This window comes from Oncorhynchus keta, chromosome 33 (genome assembly GCF_023373465.1).
Source record: "Oncorhynchus keta strain PuntledgeMale-10-30-2019 chromosome 33, Oket_V2, whole genome shotgun sequence".
NCBI classification, from domain to species: Eukaryota; Metazoa; Chordata; class Actinopteri; order Salmoniformes; family Salmonidae; genus Oncorhynchus; species Oncorhynchus keta.
In genome coordinates this window covers 4,372,988-4,394,989 of record NC_068453.1, presented here as the reverse complement: position 1 = coordinate 4,394,989, position 22,002 = coordinate 4,372,988, and the positions used below count along the sequence as shown (strand labels likewise).

The window sequence follows — 22,002 nt, the reverse complement described above, 5'->3', positions numbered from 1 at the left end:
CACTTAAAAAAAAAAGCCGCGTTAGAAATGAATTCCTACAAATACTGACCAGCTCATGTTATAGACAGAAGCGTGCTACATGACAGACCAATTTGAACTCCTCTCTCGGCATGTCCAGCCCATCCATTTATCTCAGACAATCACGGCTAGCGGGAAGGTACCATCTTTTTCCTTGGCTAAACCAACTAGGCTCGTAATTTTAACAAATGTATTCGTATTAACAGATGGCGTACACGTTTAAGGCACATGAAAGTTCTCATGTTCCAGAAGGTATTTCTGCCCCCAAAAAGTTTATGTTCAAATGGCTCTCCTGTGAAGTAGTGACGCGCTGCCTCCTGAATGGCGCAGCGGTCTAAGGCAATGTATCGCAGTGCTTGAGGCGTCACTACAGATTCGGGTTCGATCCCGGGCTGTGTCGCAGCTGGCCGCGACCGGGAGACCCATAAGGTGAACCACAATTGGCTCAGTTGTCCGGGTTAGGGTAGGGTTTGGCCGGCTGGGATGTCCTTGTCACGTCACGCTCTAGCGTCTTTCGTGGCGGGCGGGACGCATGTTTGCAGGACGCATACACGCTGACACGGTCGCCAGTTGTATGGTGTTTCCTCCGAAAAGTTGGTGTGGCTGTCTTTCCGGTGAAGCGAGCAGTGTGTCAAGAAACAGTGCAGAATGGCAGGGTCGTGTTTTGGACGACGCATGACTTCCGCCTCTTCCAGTCTGTACGGGAGTTGCTGCGATGGGACAAGACTAACTACCAATTTGATATCACGAAATTGGGGTAAAGTACCAATTCTTTATACTTAAAAAAATATATATAAATAAAAAGTATGCGCGACATATGCCTAGTTTCCTGAAAGGAGTCACATATTGGGAAGGTGTTCTTAATGTTTTGTATACTTCGTGTATGTGTACATGTCTGAATGAGAGCGCGTGTTGAGGTGACATCATTTGGGACAGTGATATAAAGATGATAACAATGTGTTTATTCTGTTTTCAAATTAAATGATGTTTTGGTAAAATGTGGGGATTGCAATGCAAAACCAGTAAATTACACTTATCACGTTTTTTTAAAAGAAAATGTATTTACATCGGCGTGGTAATTAGCCATGGTGCGATTGGACTAGACGGTACAATTCAGCATGTCTGAAGTCACCTTAGAACACAATTGTTTTTGTTCCTCTCTCTATGACTGTTAAAATTAGATTACTTCTGTCCACATCCGCTTCTCTGAGCAAGAGACCTTATGTCTGTAAGACACGGAAAGCCAATTAAGTGGGCGCCTTTTAAACCACATGCTTGTTACGGCCTCATTATGAGTGTGTTAAAAATTTACCAAAGTCAGAAATTATTTACTCGTGAATTTCTCGTCAAATTATTCATGAAATTTGATGAATCGTTGCTGCATAATTTTCTCAGAACTCCTGTCTCAGTCCTGTCTCTGTAAATAGCTGGACTGAAATGAGCGTTTATCAGAGGCTGTGTGTGACTCATTATCCTGTCATATTACTGTTGCGAAAGTCTCTTTAGGGTTGCAGCCAGGCACATTCAGCCACAAGTCTTGAAACAAGTCTACATTATCTAGACTGTATATGTGTGTACAGGGCCTCACTCACTTTTGTAACCTTTTCATTTGTCTTGAGCACAATGTTTTGTTTCTAAGCTGTTTTTGAGTAAACCCTTAAGTTTTGTAAACCTGTCACGCTGAAGAGGCATTATGAAATAAGTGTCGTCACCTTAGGACCCTTCTGGAAGAACCTTGGATGACCTCATTGTCTTCACCTTCCTGTCATGAGTCATGCTTTAAATGTGTTCTCTAACCAGAAATACCTGTACTGCTACATTCTTGCCATCGTAGCCATGCACTCCTATCTTGTTGCGCATTTTACATGTCACTGGTCCTCTTTTACTTTCTGACTAAAATGGTCTTTGTTAGAATGTTTAAGTACCAGTGCCATTAGAGAAATGACTGACAGAGTTATTAAATGCAGGGCCAAAAGGGACGTGTTCTGGATACGATGCATGGCACCTTATTTGCAATGCGGAAAATTAGATTACTTTTGCCGATCTCAATCCCACTTCGGGCCATGGCAACCATTAACTCCGCTATTGACTGTGTTGCCCTCTTATGGGAGTGCCTGGGTGCCGCAAAAGACTCACGCCAACTCCATAACCTTGGTTTTTCCACAAAACCCCTGCATGGTTCAGCCCCGACCGTGGGATAACAAATTGGAAGGAACATGTTGCTCCACACAACATTCTCAGACCTGCACCAGGCTGGGAAGACTGAATCTGCAATAGGTAAGCAGCTTCGTTTGAAGAAATCAACGTTGGGAGCAATTATTAGGAAATGTAAGACATACAAGACCACTGATAATCTCACTCGATCTGGGGCTCCACGCAAGATCTCACCCCGTGGGGTCAAAATGATCACAAGAATGGTGAGCAACAATCCCAGAACCACATGGGGGGACCTAGTGAATGACCTGCAGAGAGCTGGGACCAAAGTAACAAAGCCTACCATCAGTAACACACCACGCCGCCAGGGACTCAAATCCTGCAGTGCCAGGCCCGTCTGAAGTTTGCTAGAGAGCATTTGGATGATCCAGAAGAAGATTGGGAGAATGTCATATGGTCAGATGAAACCAAAATATAACTTTTTGGTAAAAACTCAACTCATCGTATTTGGAGGACAAAGAATGCTGAGTTGCATCCAAAGAACACAATACCTACTGTGAAGCATGGGGGTGGAAACATCATGCTTTGGGGCTGTTTTTCTGCAAAGGGACCAGGACGACTGATCCGTGTAAAGGAAAGAATGAATGGGGCCGTGTAACATGAGATTTTGAGTGAAAACCTCCTTCCATCAGCAAGGGCATTGAAGATGAAACGAGGCTGGGTCTTTCAGCATGACAATGATCCCAAACACACCGCCCGAGCAACGAAGGAGTGTCTTCGTAAGAAGCATTTCATGGTCCTGGAGTGGCCTAGCCAGTCTCCAGATCTCAACCCCATAGAAAATCTTTGGAGGGAGTTGAAAGTCCGTGTTGCCCAGCAACAGCCCCAAAACATCACTGCTCTAGAGGAGATCTGCATGGAGGAATGGGCCAAAATACCAGCAACAGTGTGTGGACACCTTGTGAAGACTTAGAAAACTTTTGACCTCTGTCATTGCCAACAAAGGGTATATAACAAAGTATAGAGAAACTTTTGTTATTGACCAAATACTTATTTTCCACCATAATTTGCAATTAAATTAATAAAAAATCCTACAGTGTGATTTTCTCATTTTTTTTCTCATTTTGTCTGTCATAGTTGAAGTGTACCTGTGATGATAATTACAGGCCTCTCATCTTTTTAAGTGGTAGAACTTGCACAATTGGTGGCTGACTAAATACTTTTTTTGCCCCACTGTATGGTTGTGAAATAAGTTGTAATGGTAGTGACTGATTTTTATAGTTGGAAAAAGTAGGTAGATGATGGTTATGGTTTATAAAGGTTTTAAAGAATTGGAAGTTAGGATACCTCTTGTAGCTTAAATGGCAAAGAATAGATAGATGGAAAGATCGATTGATTACTCAGCAAGCACACCTAATAAACCTTTGGGCATTTCATATTGAGTATTGGGTGTGCCACGAGCCATTACAAAATCATTCCTTTTCCCGTCTTTCCTGTTGCTTAAGGCTGGAGGAGAAATTGTGGGCAATAAACTGTCTGATTCATAGATACCTCCACCGTTGCACATTTCATTCCAAGTGAGGGGTTTGATTATCTTTGTGGGTTATTTCACATGAAATATCCTCCCAGTGAAATAAGTCTCATTGGTTTTCCTCATCTTTTTCCAAAGAATCCTGGATTGATGAGCAGAGCTGTGAACTGGCTCTGCTTTTCTCCAAAGTGGTATACTACAAAGCAAGACTTATGCGTTAGCCAGCTAAATTGCCCAAATATTCTGAAAAAAAAAAATGTTAAAAGATAAGCTTGAACTGGGGATGTTCTAATTGACTCAACAACCAAAACGCATATCAAAGTTGATCTTTCTTAATGAACCAGAAAATCAATAGTTTATTTCTGGTTGTTTTATCAAAGTTAGCTGACTAACTCATTGATCTTGCTTTGTAGTATACCCGTCTGAGCCGGTCTTCCTGTCTTCCCAAGCTAGTTTGCTTATAAATAGTCCTGGCGGAGGCAATACATCAAAAACTGTAAATGGTTGCAGCGTGTGTGTGTGTGTGCTTGTTTGTGTATGGCTGGGTGCTATTAGTCATCACACATTGGAGAGCCAAACACTCATGCTTTCAGATGTCTTCACACAGCCACCAAGGCAAGAAATGTTTTGGTTCGGCTCACTTCACTCTGAATCCTCCAATTTGGCCAAGATACGATATGCTTGTTTTTGCTAATGCCGTCAGTTTTGTTTCTTTGGATACTTCTTAGCAACTGAAGTGGTGCCACCACTTTACATGGAGACTGCTCGTCCAAAGGTGGTTCAAGTTGGTAGAATACTACTTCAAACACTCTGCATCCAACGTGGAGAAAACGATGCTGTATTCTTCAGCAAATCTTCCCTAGAACATTGTGTGGCACAAAGTAATCTACCGCCGCATGCATTCATATTTTTAATTAGCAATTGATACCAAATTGATGCCAAATTGATTGACGTGGGAGACCCAGCTCTGTCGTGGAATAATATTCTGGTCAGCGTAAGAATGTTTGAGTCCCATATCAAAGGCCGAGGTGCTTTGTTATTTTTTTTACACCTTATTATCTGTGACCTAATCCTTTGCTGCACCAAATCGACATGGCCTCGTTGTTGTGGGGAGATACTGCAATCAGTTTGAGGACATGCATGAGTGAAGAACGGGGGTCTGTGATGAGATAAGGTGATGGATGGTCAAAGGGGGAATATTGGTGAGTGAGTGTGTGTGTTTGTGCATGGTTCTAAAGGAAGAATGAACTACTGCTAGTGAAGGCTTATATTTCCTCTAAAAAATGTTAGCAATAATTATTGCATGCCAATAGTACCCCTTTTGATCCAGCATAAATGTCGTTGTCTTCATATCAAATATAGCTCTACCTTGGATCTATGTTGTTATGCCACCAGTTTTAATTCATGAACTCAATGCCACTTCACTACTCATGTTATCACACTCCGAGCATATCTTCCCAGCTCTCCTTGTCCTTGACTCGCATTGTAAGATTCCAGGGAGTTTTTCTTCACTGGCGGGTCAGCAGCAGACTCCCTGGTGCTCCGTCGCTAAATCCTGTTTGCAGACCTAGAATTTAAAACGTGTTCCCATCAACTAACAATGACTATTGTTTTTTTCCCCCCCACAGCTTCCCGAGGGTTGATTCATATGTCGCTTCTCACTTTCACAATCTTTCATTGGGAATGACGCTCACCTGTATCAGGTATAGGTGTCTTTTAGGATTTTATCTTGGACTCAATGAGTACTGCTACTTGCACACGATAATGTGATTATTGTGGATAGTCAGGTTAATATAATAGTTTGTTTAAAATGTTTGCAATCCTGTTTCCATGGACACATCTCAAATCAGGGACTTTTGATAAAGGCTGTTTAAGCTGTTTATAGGGGCGGCAGGGTAGCCTAGTGGTTAGAGCGTTGGACTAGTAACCAAAAGGTTGCAAGTTCAAACCCCCGAGCTGACAAGGTACACATCTGTCGTTCTGCCCCTGAACAAGGCAGTTAACCCACTGTTCCTAGGCTGTCATTGAAAATAAGAATTTGTTCTTAACTGACTTGCCTAGTTAAATAAAGGTTAAATAAAGGTAAAATAAAATAAAAAAAATATGCCCATTTAAAAAAAAAAGATTGCTCAGAAAATCAGGTGTTTTAATTGGTGTATGCTTACTTCGATTATGACCTTAACACCAATTAAGAAAAGCAGAGGAAGGTGTTTACATGACTCTTGCCATACTTGGCCTTCAGCCATAATCAGTTTAATATCGAGTTATTAGTGTGCATGTAAACGTTGTCAATGCATCTGAGGCAAAATGTCCAATGACAAAAGCCCCATAATGAAGACTGTTTAGATTTTGAACGTGCACTCTAATTTAATAAATGCAACACTTTTGAGTGAGTCCTGTTGCAATTTATCGCAGGCTGCTGGGGAAACAGTCCTTCTTTTAATTCACTCAGGCATGTTTGATATAAACATCTCATTAGCATATTTGTATTATATTTGGGGGAGTGCCTTTGCATAGACCCTGAGTCATTCAAGAGTGGGAGCTCGAACATAAACCCACCCCTCGTTACCAGAAACACCAACTCTCTCCACTTTGCCTTCACGCCATTTCATGGGGCGTTGGCAGAGCTTTTTCTCCCCATGTTCTCAAGTACAGTCCCGTGTGGCTCGGTTGGTAGAGCATGGTGCTTGCAATTCCCACGGGGAACCAGTACGAAAAAAGCAAGTCATAAGAGCCTTTGCTAAATGACTAAAATGTGGATGTGAAGTTTGCATTGGGGGGTAAGAGGCTCTTTTCCCAGGGTCCCTGGGTCCCCCAGGGTCTTTTCCCAGGCCTCCATAGGTTTGTCTTTGTCAGCGTGAGCAGATGGCCCATTCTGATGGACCTCTGTCCCCTGATAAGTTATCATCAGTGGGACTGGGGTAGGGGATTTGTATACGTGGGTTGGGTGTGAGGTTATGGGGATTCAGGGAGGTGGGTGCCGGTACTTTGGCGATTGGATGACCTCTGTCATCAACATGTGCGCACACACACACAGGGTTGCTTTGGCCAGTGTCAGTCACACCTGTCCCCTCAACACCCCTTGTCCAGACAGAGATGGGCATCTGAACTTAGAACTGAAGCCTGGACAACTATCAGCTGGCCCTGACAACCCCGCTCACATCCCAATACTGATTTCATTCATGGTGTCCAGGCAAGGCCTCCGTCAGTCACACACCTCTCATTGTTCCGTCCTTGTCTTATCCGTCCCTCTCAAAGGCTCCTTTATGGGCCTCCGTGACAGCACTGTCTGGGGCAGGGGTCATATTCCCCTCGTCACTACACCCTCCCTCTCCCATTTGACCTCTCACTGTAAGCATGCCCTTGCTTTTAGATTGAGGTGTGAACAGACAAACGCACCCTGAAATAGATTGAGATTGCATTTCTGGGTATAGATACGAATATTGTCTGCTTTTCCCCCAGCTCCATTAGTTAATTTGATACAGGGAGTCATCTGATTAATCTGTGGTTCTCATGTCAACGTTGGTGTGAGTCCGGATTTTTGACCTTGGCCGCACGATCACAGGGGTTGGCTTTTGGAATCGCTAACTGTGGGGACTGAGTGATATCCTTGCTCGTACATTTTGTCAGGGTGGGATCTCATTCTGACATGGTCATCGATGCTAATCTTCTACCAGGGAAGCAGGGAAAAGACGCCTGTTCTCTCTGCAGGACGTTTCATTCCGTTTTCATTCCGCTAAGATTGATGTGGTCTCCAGGGGAAGATTTCTCAAAGTAACCCTCCACACCCAATTTGGTATAAAAATAAAAGAAACCAACAGACACATTTTTCCGCTCCCCCGTAGTCTTTCAAGTCCCTTGTTTGTTATCGGTTGTCAGGTCCTAAGGGCTGGAGCTTCTTGCCGAGTTGATTAGAAGTCTGAGTGGGAGTTCTGAGGAGAACCATCCACAGTCCTGTCCGCAATGACAAGCGCTTGTTCTTCAACATGTAGGCTCTGTTTAGGCTCTTTAACAACTGCACACAGCTCAGATAGGTCAAGTAGACTGTTTGAGCTCCCCCGTATCTCCCTCCTTCTGGCCAGGGGCCCAGTGTCTGTCTGACGATGAACATGTCAGCGGCTTCAGCGCTCAGCCAGTGCAGGAATCACTTTCACCTCTTGCTCGTTTGCTGGAAAGCATCACTTGGCAGCCCATTGCCCATTAATATCCACTCAGATAAACATGGAGCGCTAGCATGAGTGCTTTGGCCCTCTCGATTCCCTCTCCCCTTCCCGTTATGGCCCCTCCCCTGGGCGGATGCCCATGCGTACACATACAAACACATACACACACTTAAATGCATGCACACAAACAAACTAACCCTAGTGTTGCCCGAGAAGAAGTTTCCAGGGTGTATATGACTAATTAGAAGTCACCACAGAGACAGTATATATGTCTCTCCTTAGAGACTGTTTGGGTGGCTTCTAAGGTAGATCGTAGGAAGGTTATGTAGCTAGGTATCGAGTTCATAATTATAGCTCCAGATCGAGGCACTCACGACTTTCTCTACACCACCTGGACGGTATATATTAATCACATCCTGATATAGGCTCCTCTGCTTCGAACTCTCCTGACAAATCTGCGTGGTGCCATGAGTGTTTGCATGTCACTGTCTCTCGAGGTGATAAACCAAAATAAATGCTCAGTGTGTTCAACTTTGTTTTCCCCTCCTCCTGTCTACTCTCCTATCCTCCTTTGTGTCAGTTTCAAACACTCATTGAAGAATAAGAGGCTGTTTCATCCCTCCGAATGGTAATTGGAGAGCATTCAGGTTTCACTTTTTTTTTTTCTTCTCGTAAATGAAGTGCAGAACGTGTCCCATTGCAGATCCGCATTAGTGTTCAGACATTTTGGTGCCTAGACATTTGAAGGCAACTTGCACTTGGCAGAGTATAAATTAACTCCTGGGTATTCTACTACTCCTCAGGGCAGGGGGAAAGGACCGAGGAGGTCACATCTGTGTGTGTTCTCTTAAAGGTGTGATGAAAGTAACCACAGCATTCCTACTTCATTCATGTTTGTATGTGTGTACATTTGCATATCCTGTTACACGCCGATTAGTCATGCATAGCACAGCACCTTCTCGATGTTCTGTGCGGTGGAGAAAAGGACTCCCTTAAAGTCCAACTGCCCCCCCCACCTGTATTGCCAACCAGATGGAAAATAAGGAGGGTGAGCTGATGTTGTCTGAGTAGGTGCTCGTCGAAAACACTGTGTCAGACAGAGGCTCTTCACTGCTACCGTTGGTTATTTTTTTTTATTGTGTGGACCTTGTTGTTTTATATGTCCTGGGAAAAGTAACACGGCAACTTGAAATTAAATCCCAAGTTCAAGAACATTGGGAAACGGCAGCATTTCAAAATGAAAAAAAAAAAAATCATAATAACACTAAAAGATGTGACCTCATTCACCTTTTTATTTTCGTCCGGGCATGCTAACGCGCTTCATCAGAGCATTCAACGCGCCAGCTGTTTTCTAAACTGTACTAAAAAATATTCTTTCTCCCTTTTTATAAATGCATTTCATGCAATTCTGCGTAATTTTACATGACTGCAGATTTTTTTAATACCGCACTAATGATCAAAATGACAGGCTACTTCGACACTGTCACACCGAAAAGCTTCCCAGTTTCACTGACTCACCCAATGATACGCAGTTCACTCACTTCCTGGCAATGCGCTCGTGCCAAAAGCCTACTTCTTTTTGCGCAATAGGCCTATTTGGAAGTTTGTAAAAATATTTAGTCTTCACTTTTCATCAGGGGCGTTTTGCTTTCCAACCTGTGTTTTCTGGCTATTGTATTTTAAATATGGCAAAAGCCTGGTTTTGTCTGCATGCTGTTCACTGACAGATTTTCTGCACGTTCCCGACTGTAGGCTATGTCTTATTGGCAATACACACAATCCACAGCTCTGCATTCTTTTTTTAACAGACAGCAGTAGTTCTGTAACTTCAGCAAATGTATTTACATTTATAAAGGGTGCTCTGATTCTATAAGAAAATAAATGCTAGTGTTGCTGCGCGTAGGCCAACCAGACAGAATATTGATGATGTAAATCACATGTTAATCAAATGTTATGCTGAAGTGGTAGTAATGTTCATATTTAAACTAGGTAGCGTGCATGTTTGGATACCGGGCGGGCATAATCTCCGTACAGGGTAGACTGGGGAAATAGGCACAACCGGCTGCATGCAAGCTCCGTACAGGGCAGTTGGCAAACTATATTACTATAACCTCACTAAGGTATGTGGGACGCTAGCGTCCCATCTGGCCAACATCCAGTGAGATTGCAGAGCGCCAAATTCAAATACAGAAATACTCATTATAAAATCTGAAAACAAAACATATTTTGCATGGGTTTAAAGATGAACTTCTTGTGAATCCAACCATGGTGTCAGATTTAAAAAATGCTTTACGGCGAAAGCATACCTTACCATTATTTGAGAACATAGGCCAGTTGACAAATTATTATGAACAGTAACCAGCCAAGCAGAAGCGTTACAAAACTCAGAAATAGAGAGATAATTAATCCCTTTGATCTTCCTATGGTTGCACTCAAAGACATTAATTTACTCAATAAATGTTCCTTTTGTTTGATAAACTCTCTTTATATCCAAAAACCTCCGTTTTGTTCAGTAATCCACAGGCTCAAACGCAGACAAATCCAAATTGTATCCGTAAAGTTCATAGAAACATGTCAAACGATGTTTATATTCAATCCTCAGGTTGTTTTTAGCCTAAATGATCTATAATATTTCAACCGGACAATAACGTTGTCAAGATAAAAGGTAAACAAGAAATGCACTCTCTTGGGATTGCGCATGAAAAAGCTCTGTGACACGTCAGGGTCCACTCATTCAGACTGGTCTTACTCCCTCATAAGAATACAAGCCTGGAACTATTTCTAAAGACTGTTGACATCTAGTGGAAGGCATAGGAACTGCAAATGGAGTCCTAAGTCAATGGATACTGTAATGGCATTGAATAAAAAACTACAAAACCAACAAAAGAAAATACTTCCTGAATGGCTTTTTTCTCAGGGTTTCGCCTGCCAAATCAGTTCTGTTGTACTCACAGACACTATTTTAACAGTTTTGGAAACTTTCGAATTTTCTGTCTCTATATGCATATAACGGCCCGAGTAGCAGGCCGTTTAATTTGGGCATGCTTTTCATCCAAAATTCTGAATGCTGCCCCCTACCCTAGAGAAGATTAACTATATTATACCCTTATCTGTGCGCATGCCTGTTGACGGGTAAAGCACCAAACCAGGGGGGTGGTATACCAATCAAACCCCCTCTCAAAACATAAGAGGAGTATCCGTAGCTAACAAACAGAAAATCATTCAGGAGCCATTGTGGTCCTGGTAATGGGGGTGGCTGACAGTAGTTCACCATTATCCAGATTTATGGCGAAAGGTAGAGACAGAGTGGCGCTGATGCAGTGACCCTATATGACTCGGCCCTTTCTAGTGCTTGGTACCAGTCTACAGCAAACACCATTTTTTTTCAGCACTATCCTTCCCCCACCCTTGTCCTCCTCCTCTGCCTCGGGTTTTAAGTGCCTTTCTTCTTCAGCATCTCCCACAGTAGGAAGAAAAGACTGTCTTTTTTGTGTTTTTTTTTTTCTCTCCCAATAACTGTTTCCATCCAGTTTTCTGTGAGAAAAGTCAGCAGCACCACCCTGGATCCCATTGTATTGTAATGTTTTTAAAATGGTGTAACTGCCTTAATATGTCTGAACCACAGGGAGAGTATAGCTGCTCCATTGGCAGCAGCCAATGGGGATCCATAATAAATGCCAAGATCCAGCAACCTCGCACAGCCATTGATATCCAGCAACTTCGCACAGCCATGGAAGAGGAGTGGGACAACATTCCACAGGCCACAAGCAACAGTCTGACAACATTATGTGAAGGAGATGTGTTGCGCTGCATGAGGCAAAGAGGGTGGTCACCTCAGATACTGACTGGTTTTCTGATCCACTCCCCTACCTTCTTTTTAAAGGTATTGTATCTGTGACCAACAGATGCATATCTGTATTCCCAGTCATGTGACATGCATAGATTAGGATCTAATGAATTTACTTAAATTGTCTGATTTCCTTATATGAACTGAAACTGAGTAAAACCTTTCAAATTGTTGCATGTTGCTTTTATATTATTGTTCAGTGTCGTATCAAAAAGAGCAGATTTTGAGGTCTCCACATTTTTTGAGGTCTGCCAAATAAAAATGGAAGAGATGAGCTCTGTCAAAATATCACAACCGGTGTTCCTTTGCGACCCATGTGTGAGCACGCAGCAGCATCACCTACAGTAACATAAACTAATTTAAATAGTGTTGTGTTCTTTGAAAGCTATTTTTTTTCATGTTCTAATATTACCGAAGTCTTTCATAAACACAACCAAAGGACAATTTTTCTGATAGCAGATATAAAATAATTGTTTGACTTTTAGAATGTTGCAGTCAAATGGCTGCTCATTGATGTAGTAGTAAGGGGGGTAGCGAGGCCCGGCAGTTTAAGTGTTAAGGCCTACATTTTGAATTCAGAAAATCCATGGCCCATAAATTAAGACATCCAGGAAATGAGTCTTAGTTTTTTCATTAACGCATGTTCATTTTGTGTGTTTGGTGTGTGCTTGTGAGCATGTGTGTGTGCATGAGCATCCACATTGTTGAGTGCACATATTAAAAGACAAATACCAGACACTATGCAGGGCACCGGGCAGGTTCTGTGCATTTGGAGGGAGGAAATGTAACATTCGTACCCTTGTGGTATAGACCTTGTTATTTTTCCTCCCCTGTCTCTGGCTATGAGGGCTAGACTAAACAAACAGTGGGGATCATGACCTTCTGTGCCATTCGGCTACCAGCAATAAGTCGGGGCTTGATCACTTGCAAGGCAGTCTTCTTCAGATGGTGCCCACACACAGTTGAGGATGCCTGGTCATTCTTTAAAAGTAACTTCCTCACCATTTTAGATAAGCATGCGCCGTTCAAAAAATGCAGAACTAAGGACAGATATAGCCCTTTGTTCACTCCAGACCTGACTGCCCTCGACCAGCACAAAAACATCATGTGGCGGACTGTAATAGCATTGAATAGTCCCCGCAATATGCAACTGTTCAGGGAAGTCAGGAACCAATACACGCAGTCAGTCAAAGGCCAGCTTCTTCAGGCAGAAATAGTGCATTCTTGTAGCTCTAACTCCAAAAAGTTCTGGGACACTGTAAAGTCCATGGAGAACAAGAGCACCTCCTCCCAGCTGCCCACTGCACTGAGGCTAGGTAACACGGTCTCCACCGATAAATCCATGATTATCAAAAACGTCAACAAGCATTTCTCAACGGCTGGCCATCCTTTCCTCCTGGCTACTCCAAACTCGGCCAACAGCTCCGCCCCCCCTCGCAGCTACTCGCCCAAGCCTCTCCAGCTTATTCTTTACCCAATTCCAGATACAGATGTTCTGAAAGAGCTGCAAAACCTGGACCGGTACAAATCAGCTGGGCTTGACAATCTGGACCCTCTATTTCTGAAACTATCCGCCGCCATTGTCGCAACCCCTATTACCAGCCCGTTCAACCTCTCTTTCATATCGTCTGAGATCCCCAAGGATTGGAAAGCTGCCGCAGTCATCCCCCTCTTCAAAGGGGGAGACACCCTGGACCCAAACTGTTACAGACCTATATCCATCCTGCCCTGCCTATCTAAGGTCTTCGAAACCCAAGTCAACAAACAGGTCACTGACCATCTCGAATCCCACCGTACCTTCTCCACTGTGCAATTTGGTTTCCGAGCCGGTCATGGGTGCACCTTAGCCACGCTCAAGGTACTAAACGATATCATAACCGCCATCGATAAAAGACAGTACTGTGCAGCCGTCTTCATCGACCTGGCCAAGGCTTTCGACTCTGTCAATCACCGTATTCTTATCGTCAGACTCGGTAGCCTCGGTTTTTCTAATGACTGCCTTGCCTGGTTCACCAACTACTTTGCAGACACAGTTCAGTGTGTCAAATTGGAGGGCATGTTGTCCGGTCCTCTGGCAGTATCTATGGGGGTGCCACAGGGTTCAATTCTCGGGCTGACTTTTTTCTCTGTAAATATCAATGATGTTGCTCTTGCTGCGGGCGATTCCCTGATCCACCTCTACGCAGACAACACCATTCTGTATACTTCTGGCCCTTCCTTGGACACTGTGCTATCTAACCTCCAAACGAGCTTCAATGCCATACAACACTCCTTCCGTGGCCTCCAACTGCTCTTAAACGCTAGTAAAACCAAATGCATGCTTTTCAACCGTTATCTCCCTCACTAACTTCAAATATCTGCTATCTGAGCAGCTAACCGATCGCTGCAGCTGTACATAGTCTATCGGTAAATAGCCCACCCAATTTACCTACCTCATCCCCATACTGTTTATATTTATTTACTTTTATGCTCTTTTGCACACCAGTTTCTCTACCTGTACATGACCATCTGATCATGTATCACTCCAGTGTTAATCTGCTAAATTGTAATTATTCGCCTACCTCCTCATGCCTTTTGCACACAATGTATATAGACTCCCCTTTCCTTTCTTTTTTACTGTGTTATTGACTTGTTAATTGTTTACTCCATGTGTAACTCTATGTTGTTGTCTGTTCACACTGCTATGCTTTATATTGGCCAGGCCGCAGTTGTAAATGAGAACTTGTTCTCAACTAGCCTACCTGGTTAAATAAAGGTGAAATAATTAAAAACAAAAAAAACACACACTCTGCTATGGAAAAAAGTGGGAAAGCGTTGATTTCCCAATTTGCGATACATTTCCAGCTCCATCTCAGGCGGGGAAGCTCTTGCTCGTTATGTGTGTCTGCTGCAATGCAAGAGGTGAGGACATTTCCAACAGTTCCAGCAGCTCTTTGGTGCTTGTTGCTGTCATTATGCCAATGGTCAAATGGGGGCCAGAGGAGGATTTTCAGATCTTCTGAAGTTAATTTGGATTGAGCGTTAGATATGAGTAATTACAGAGAGGACTGCAGGCTAGATGGTTGACTGACTTGCTAGAGTCTATCCGAACTAGTGTCAGGACACTGAAATGTGAAAATACAGGTAACTGTACACACACACACACACACACACACACACACACACACACACACACACACACACACACCATTTAAACCCCATATGCTACTTTGAGAACCCTCTTTCAACATCACTGAGATCTCTTCTAGCCATTGTAGCCAAAATAATGGGCAACTGTTAATGTTTATAAATGTCCCTTGTTGATGAGATGTTAATTGCTTAATTAACTCAAGATCCCACCTGTTTGGAAGCACCTGCTTTCAGTGTACTTTGTATCCATAATTTACTCATGTTTCTTTTATTTTGTGTCCAACCTTAGCAATCCTCCTCTCTCTTAGTTTGATCTCAGCAACAAAAGCATGGCAGGGAAGAGGGTCTTTATGTCGGTAATGGTCTTGCAACCTTTGCTGAAAGATTTCTCTTTGTGGAACGGTTTGACCCAGCATTATAGAGGGCATCCTGTGAGTCCATTGGCGGCATGCAAAGGAAAGTGGTTGAAACTACTTTGAGTGTTGGAGGACAGGGAAAAACCCTTAGAAATTTACATTTTATTTACATATGTGACTCACCACCTGGATTCGGTCTTATGTAGTACAAAATGGTATATCATACACTGCATTGTTGGGGAACAATGGGAAAGTAATTCTGCTTTGAAGGTTGATAAACTTGTAAACTCACTTTTGAGAAAATGACCTTTGAATGTTTTGGGATCTGCTGTCTACACTCATTCAGCATCATTCACACCTTCTTAAGCTTTAGCCCCACCCATCTCGTTTCGCCCTCGGCGCGTTCAGAGCGCACACTTGATTTGTGTACCTATAGATAACATGAAAACAGCTCTGCGGGCAACAATTTTATTGCGCTTTTTGCAGACGTTTACTGACACCTTCCATATCCAACGCATGTTGAACACTTTAGCTTAAGACATGTAGCTACCTAGCTAGATAAAGAATGTGTAAGATCATTTAACGCTGGCTAACGAGCCAGCCAGCTAACGTTAGCAAGTTAAACAACAATGAACAGTGCCAAATCGTGTCGTTACTCCGCTGCATGAATCTAATGGGAGATAACCATCCATGGTTCAATGTTAGCTAGCTAACATTAGGCTCTAACTAGGGAAGCAAACAGCTCTGGGATACAAATAATGTCAGCTAGGGAGCCAGCCAGCTAACGTTAGCTAGCTAGCTAACAGTACACTTTATGAAACCACTTTCTGTCAAAATTATTCTGAAAATGTGGCTAGCTAATGCTAGACTATCTTACCTGTATACAAAATCATACATGATGTACGTGTCTCCCTGTCACGGATTCCATGCCATGCCACAGTTTCCCTTAGTTTGAAGATGTAATCTGGAGACAGGTGTTTTCTCCATCTCTTTAGCTATCATACTCTAATTCCACTGATTTCAAAACTTGATCCCCCAGAAAGTGGAGAGTAACACTTATCTGTGCAGCTCCACTACACAATACATACAAAAAAAGCAGCATTTGACAGGATTACCCAACACAGACTGACCAGCTAAAATAGACAGAAACCTTCTAAACTCAGCAAAAAAAGAAACCTCCCTTTTTCAGGACCCTGTCTTTCAAAGATAATTCGTAAAAATCCATATAACTTCACAGATCTTAATTGTAAAGGGTGTAAACACTGTTTCCCATTATGTTCAATGAACCATAAACAATTAATGAACATGCACCTGTGGAATGGTCGTTAAGACACTAACAGCTTACAGACGGTAGGCAATTAAGATCACAGTTATGAAAACTTAGGACACTAAAGAGGCCTTTCTAATGACCCTGATAAACAGCAAAAGAAAGATGCCCAGGGTCCCTGCTCATCTGCCTGAACGTGCCTTAGGCATGCTGCAAGGAGGCATGAGGACCGCAGATGTGGCCAGGGTAATAAATTGCAATGTCCATACTGTGAGATGCCGCTACAGAGAGACAGGACGGACAGTTGATCGCCCTCGCAGTGGCAGACCACGTGTAACAACACCTGCACAGAATCGATACATCCAAATATCACACCTGTAGCACAGGTACAGGATGGCAACAACAACTGCCCAGGTTACACCAGGAATGCACAATCCTTCCATCAGTGCTCAGACTGTAGGCTGAGAGAGGCTGGACTGAGGGCTTGTAGCCCTGTTGTAAGGCAGGTCCTCACCAGACATCACCAGCAACAACGTAGCCTATGGGCACAAACCCACCGTCGCTGGACCAGACAGGATTGGCAAAGAGTTGCGGTTTTGTCTCACCAGGGGTGATGGTCGGATTCGCGTTTATCGTTGAAGGAATGAGCGTTACACCGAGGCCTGTTCTCTGGAGTGGGATCGATTTGGAGGTGGAGGGTCCGTCATGGTCTGAGGCAGTGTGTCACAGCATCATCAGACTGAGCTTGTTGTCATTGCAGTCAATCTCAACGCTGTCCGTTACAGAGAAGACATCCTCCTCCCTCATGTGGTACCCTTCCTGCAGGCTCATCCTGACATGATCCTCCAGCATGACAATGCCACCAGCCATATTGCTCATTCTGTGTGTGATTTCCTGCAAGACAGGAATGCCAGTGTTCTGCCATGGTCAGCGAAGACCCCGGATCTCAATCCCATTGAGCACGCCTGGGACCTGTTGGATCAGAGGGTGAGAGCTGGGGCCATTCCCACCAGAAATGTCTGGGACCTGTTGGCAGGTGCCTTGGTGGAAGAGTGTGGTAACATCTCATAGCAAGAACTGGCAAATCTGGTGCAGTCCATAAGGAGAAGATGCACTGCAGTACTTAATGCAGCTGGTGGCCACACCAGATGACTGTTACTTTTTTTTTTAACCCCCCTTTTGTTCAGGAACACATTATTCCATTTCTGTTAGTCACATGTCTGTGGAACTTGTTCAGTTTATGTCTCAGTTGTTGAATCTTGTTATGTTCATACAAATATGGACCTTTTTTTGCTGAGTTTATATGGCATACCAATCTGAACTGCTTTCTCGGCATGTCCAGCCCACTCATTATCTCATACAATCATGGCTAGTGGGAAGATGGCCTCTTTTTCTGTGGCTTAACCAACAGGGCTTGTAATTGAACATTTTTACAGATGGTATACAAGTTTGTTATTAAGGCACATGAAAGTTCACATGTTCCAGAAGGCATTATGTTTAAAAAAAAAAAGTTAAAATGTCTCTCCTGTGAAGTTGTGACTTGCGACATATGCATAGTTTCCTGAAACGGGTCACATTTACATTTACATTGCAAGTTTATGCTGTAGTCTTGACTACTTGGCTCGGTTTGGTAATGTTGGCCACATTTGAAGAAACCTTACTGAAGACTAATTGTATTATAGTGCCATTATAACCATTCATGACTTATGCCTCTTGTTTCAAATACGATTTTTTTAGAATTGTTTGTGATAGTGCTTGATAGAACAATATTAATGTTTTTAAATGTGTAATTTCCTTACGCAGCTAATCCCTTATTCCACATAGAGACATGTTTTGATTTTGACAGGTAAATGTAAATGTTCGCCTCACACCAAGCTGTTGTTTTTTTTCACACTCCTTGAACACCTGAAGGCGGAATTATCTTCCTTTAATTATTCGCACACCTGCACAACCACGTGAAGGCAAACTTCCATCATATTTTGAGCTTGTAATTAAATGATTCAAAAGCTGTCAAAGTACATTTCTCAGTATCATCACTCTGAATAAGTTCTAAGAAAATCACGAAACATGAATATTAGATGTGCGTGAAGCATGGAATGAGTTAAACTCTAGCTCTTTATACAAATCCATCTAGTTTACTTGTAATTTGACAGCAAAGAAAGATTGTCCACCGACACTTTCCTCATAGTACAAGTATAGTATGCGCTTGAGGAAATAGTTTTAAAGGGTATAGGCCATGCAAATAAACATCTGTTCCCTGGTCAAAAGCGTTCATTTGTTAGGTTGCACAATCACCTGTACAAGATAAAAACCATAGCACTTCTCAGCCAGAGCAAATCCGTTGGGCACAGACATCAGTTCAACGTCTAGTTTTGATTTACATTTGGTTGAGTTGTCAACGTGAGTTCAACGTGAAATGAATAAAACACTTCACCAGGTCATTGGATTCAGTTAAACGTTGGGTAAAAAAAAAAAAGAAAAGACAAATGCCCTTACGTTTTGAGTTTTTACAAATCCTAATTACTTTCCCACGTTGATTTAACGTCATCACACGTGGAAATGACGTGGAAGCAACATTGATTCAACCCGTTTTAAACCAGTGGGAACAACCCCATTGCTGCAGGTCAGAATCAGTTGCCAGGGTTTGTTTTTGAGGAAGGGCAGTTACTAGTCGGAGAGTATTTTGATTTTATTTGAACGGACACACTTTCATGGGCTACATGGAGCAGTAGGCTGACTGCACATGCTGCTCCTATCAATCATACTTGGGAGATTTTTCCCTCCAATTCCAGACAGCTCAGCATGGGGTTATCAGAGAGCAGCTTAATTTAATTCTCGGATGAGACTGGGATGTTCAAACCAGACCTGCATTCCCGGTTCGCTACATTCATCAAGTGCACCTAAAGTATTTTGAAAGAACATTTTGAGCCAGGTCTGGAAAATGTCAAGGTCTTCCATTTTGTGAAATACGTTTTATTTTGTGTAAGTGGAATTAGGAGAAAAACAGTTGGTTAAAATCCATTTTGAGTCCCTCTCACATACTCATTTTGAAAGGTTAGCGTCTTCTCAAATTCCAAGCAATAAAGTTTGATGTATATCTTTTGACTCAAACAATGAACTTATTGAAGGGACCTTGAGTCAGACACTCACACCACTTCCTCAATTGACTCTTGTGCATTTTAGCAGTTATATTTAGAGTACTCTTAACTATAAGCTCTGTGCTGAATTGTCTTGTACCTCGTGTCTTATATTAAGTGACCAAAATCACATGCGCCCATTTTCTTCATCAGCACCGTAATACACTTACGCATGGGATATTGAGAGTGTAAATAGAATGGGAACATGAGGCTACTTAGGCAAGTGCAAATGCCACTTTGTCTGTGTACTGTTGATTTGTGTTGGGATTGCCAATAGCTTATTGCTTTGGTATGACCAGAATTTGAACTCTGCCTTGCTCTGCTTCTTTGGCATAAAAGCTCAAAGACAGCAAGGAACCTATAGAAGTGGTTGGAGTGAGAAGATCCCTCCAGTCCTGCTCCCTGTGACCTGTGCCATTCATCTCCTCTCCTAAAGCTGTCCAACTCACTGCCTGGCGGGGCCTCATTGTCACCATGGCAACCTCTACCATAGGGCCTGCTCTGTTTTCCTGGAATAAAATGGTTAGGGATGGCAGTGTGGCTCAACTGCCTCGTCGGGGTGTTGGACCCTGGCTTACCACTGTCACATATTACTCACAGAGAAGCACTTTGAAATGGAAACTGTTTGGTTGGGAAGTTCTTCACCAAAAATGCGGCACCTTAGAATTATGTTACTCAGTTGCAGGATCCCTGTGCTTGCATTGTTTGCCTTCCCAGGTGGCTTTGTTTTGCATGACCTTGTCACGGTACTCCACAGTGATCTAACACTATGCAATCCCCATAGAGCTCAATTTAAAGGTGCCACACATAGGATTTGCACACACAATTTTTGCATTAAATTATATTGTTTCACAGTAATACTTACCAGCCAGTGTACTGTTTGACTGTGATATTTGCCTATTGATTTCTACCGCTGGAGTGGTATCTGTTGTCAATCTGGGAGCAAAACGAAAGTTACGGTTTCGGTTTAGGTCCACCAGCTTCCACAGTGGTTTTTGTCCACCAGCTTCAAACAGCTGTTAAAACTATATTTGTTATTGGAAAGATATTTTGCGGGAATTTAGATGGTACAATGATTCCCTTCACTATTCAGTGCTTGTTTTCTCACATAAACAGAAATTGAGCGAACAGTGTAGAATTTTTGCAACCAGGAAATTTGTAATTTCCACTAAACACCGCCCCAAAGTCAGAACAACTTTCCCAGTTTGACAGCAGATGCCTCTCCGACAGGATAAATCAATAGGTGAATATCACAGCCAATCACAACACTGGTGGGTAAGTAATACTGTGAAACACTATCATTCCACTATTCGCGCCAGATACGCTACATGACCAAAAGTATGTGGACACCTGCTCGTCGAACATCTCATTCCAAAGTCATGGACATTTAATATGGAGTTGGTCCCCCTTTTGCTGCTATAACAGTCTCTACTCTTCTGGGAAAGCTTTCCTCTAGATGTTGGAACATTGCTGCAGGGACTTGCTTCCATTCAGCCACAAGAGCATTAATGAAGTTGGGCACTGATTTTGGGCGATTCAGCCTTGCAGTCTTCTTTCCAATTCATCCCGATAACAGGAAAGGGCTTTCCCCAAACTGTTGCCACAAAGATGGAAGCACAGAATTGTGTTAAGATTTCCCTTCACTGGAAGTAAGGGGCCTAGCCCGAACCATCAAAAATAGACCCAGACCATTATTCCTCCTCCACTTAACTTTACAATTGCCATTATGCAAAACCCAGATTCGTCCGTCAGACTGCCAGCTGATGAAGCGCGATTCATCACTCCAAAGAACGCGTTTTCACTGCTCCAGAGTCCAATGGAGGCAAGCTTTACACCACCCCAGCTGACAGTTGGCATTGCGCATAGTGACCTTAGGCTTGTGTGTGGCTACTTGGCCATGGAAACCCATTTCATTAAGCTCAAACAGTTATTATGCTGACGTTGCTTCCAGAGACAGTTTGGAACTTCGTAGTGAGTGTTGCAACGGAGGACAGACGATGTTTTACGCACTACGTGGTGGTCCTGTTCTGTGAGCTTGTGTGGCCTACCACTTCGAGGCTGAGCCGCTGTTGCTCCTAGATGTTTACACTTCACAAATAACAGCACCTACAGTTGACCGGGGTAGCTCTAGCAGGGCAGAAATTTTACACGTTTTATTTTTTGGAAAGGTGGCATTGGAATGACACATTTCCTGAACAAATTCAGCGATATCTGCTAACCAGACCTCTCATTAAGCGATGGTCAGACAGTGCCACGTTGGAAGTGACTGAGCTCTTCAGTAAGGCCATTCTATTGCAAATGTTTGTCTATGGAGATTGCATGGCTTTGTGCTGGATGTTATACACCTGTCAGCAACGAGTGTGGCTGAAATAGCTGAATCAGCTGTTTTTGAAGGGGTCC

The 22,002-nt window shown here is 43.1% G+C and overlaps 1 protein-coding gene and 1 long non-coding RNA gene across 3 annotated transcripts in view; one reads left to right on the top strand and one right to left on the bottom strand.

Annotated features, from left to right (window-relative positions):
- LOC118366069 (uncharacterized) overlaps window positions 1-22,002 on the bottom strand; it is a 232,255-nt gene that overhangs the window by 20,848 nt on the left and 189,405 nt on the right. The gene's annotated exons all lie outside the window — the stretch shown is intronic.
- The window catches only part of alcama (activated leukocyte cell adhesion molecule a), a 64,300-nt gene that overhangs the window by 6,090 nt on the left and 36,208 nt on the right, over window positions 1-22,002 (top strand). The window lies entirely within an intron of this gene.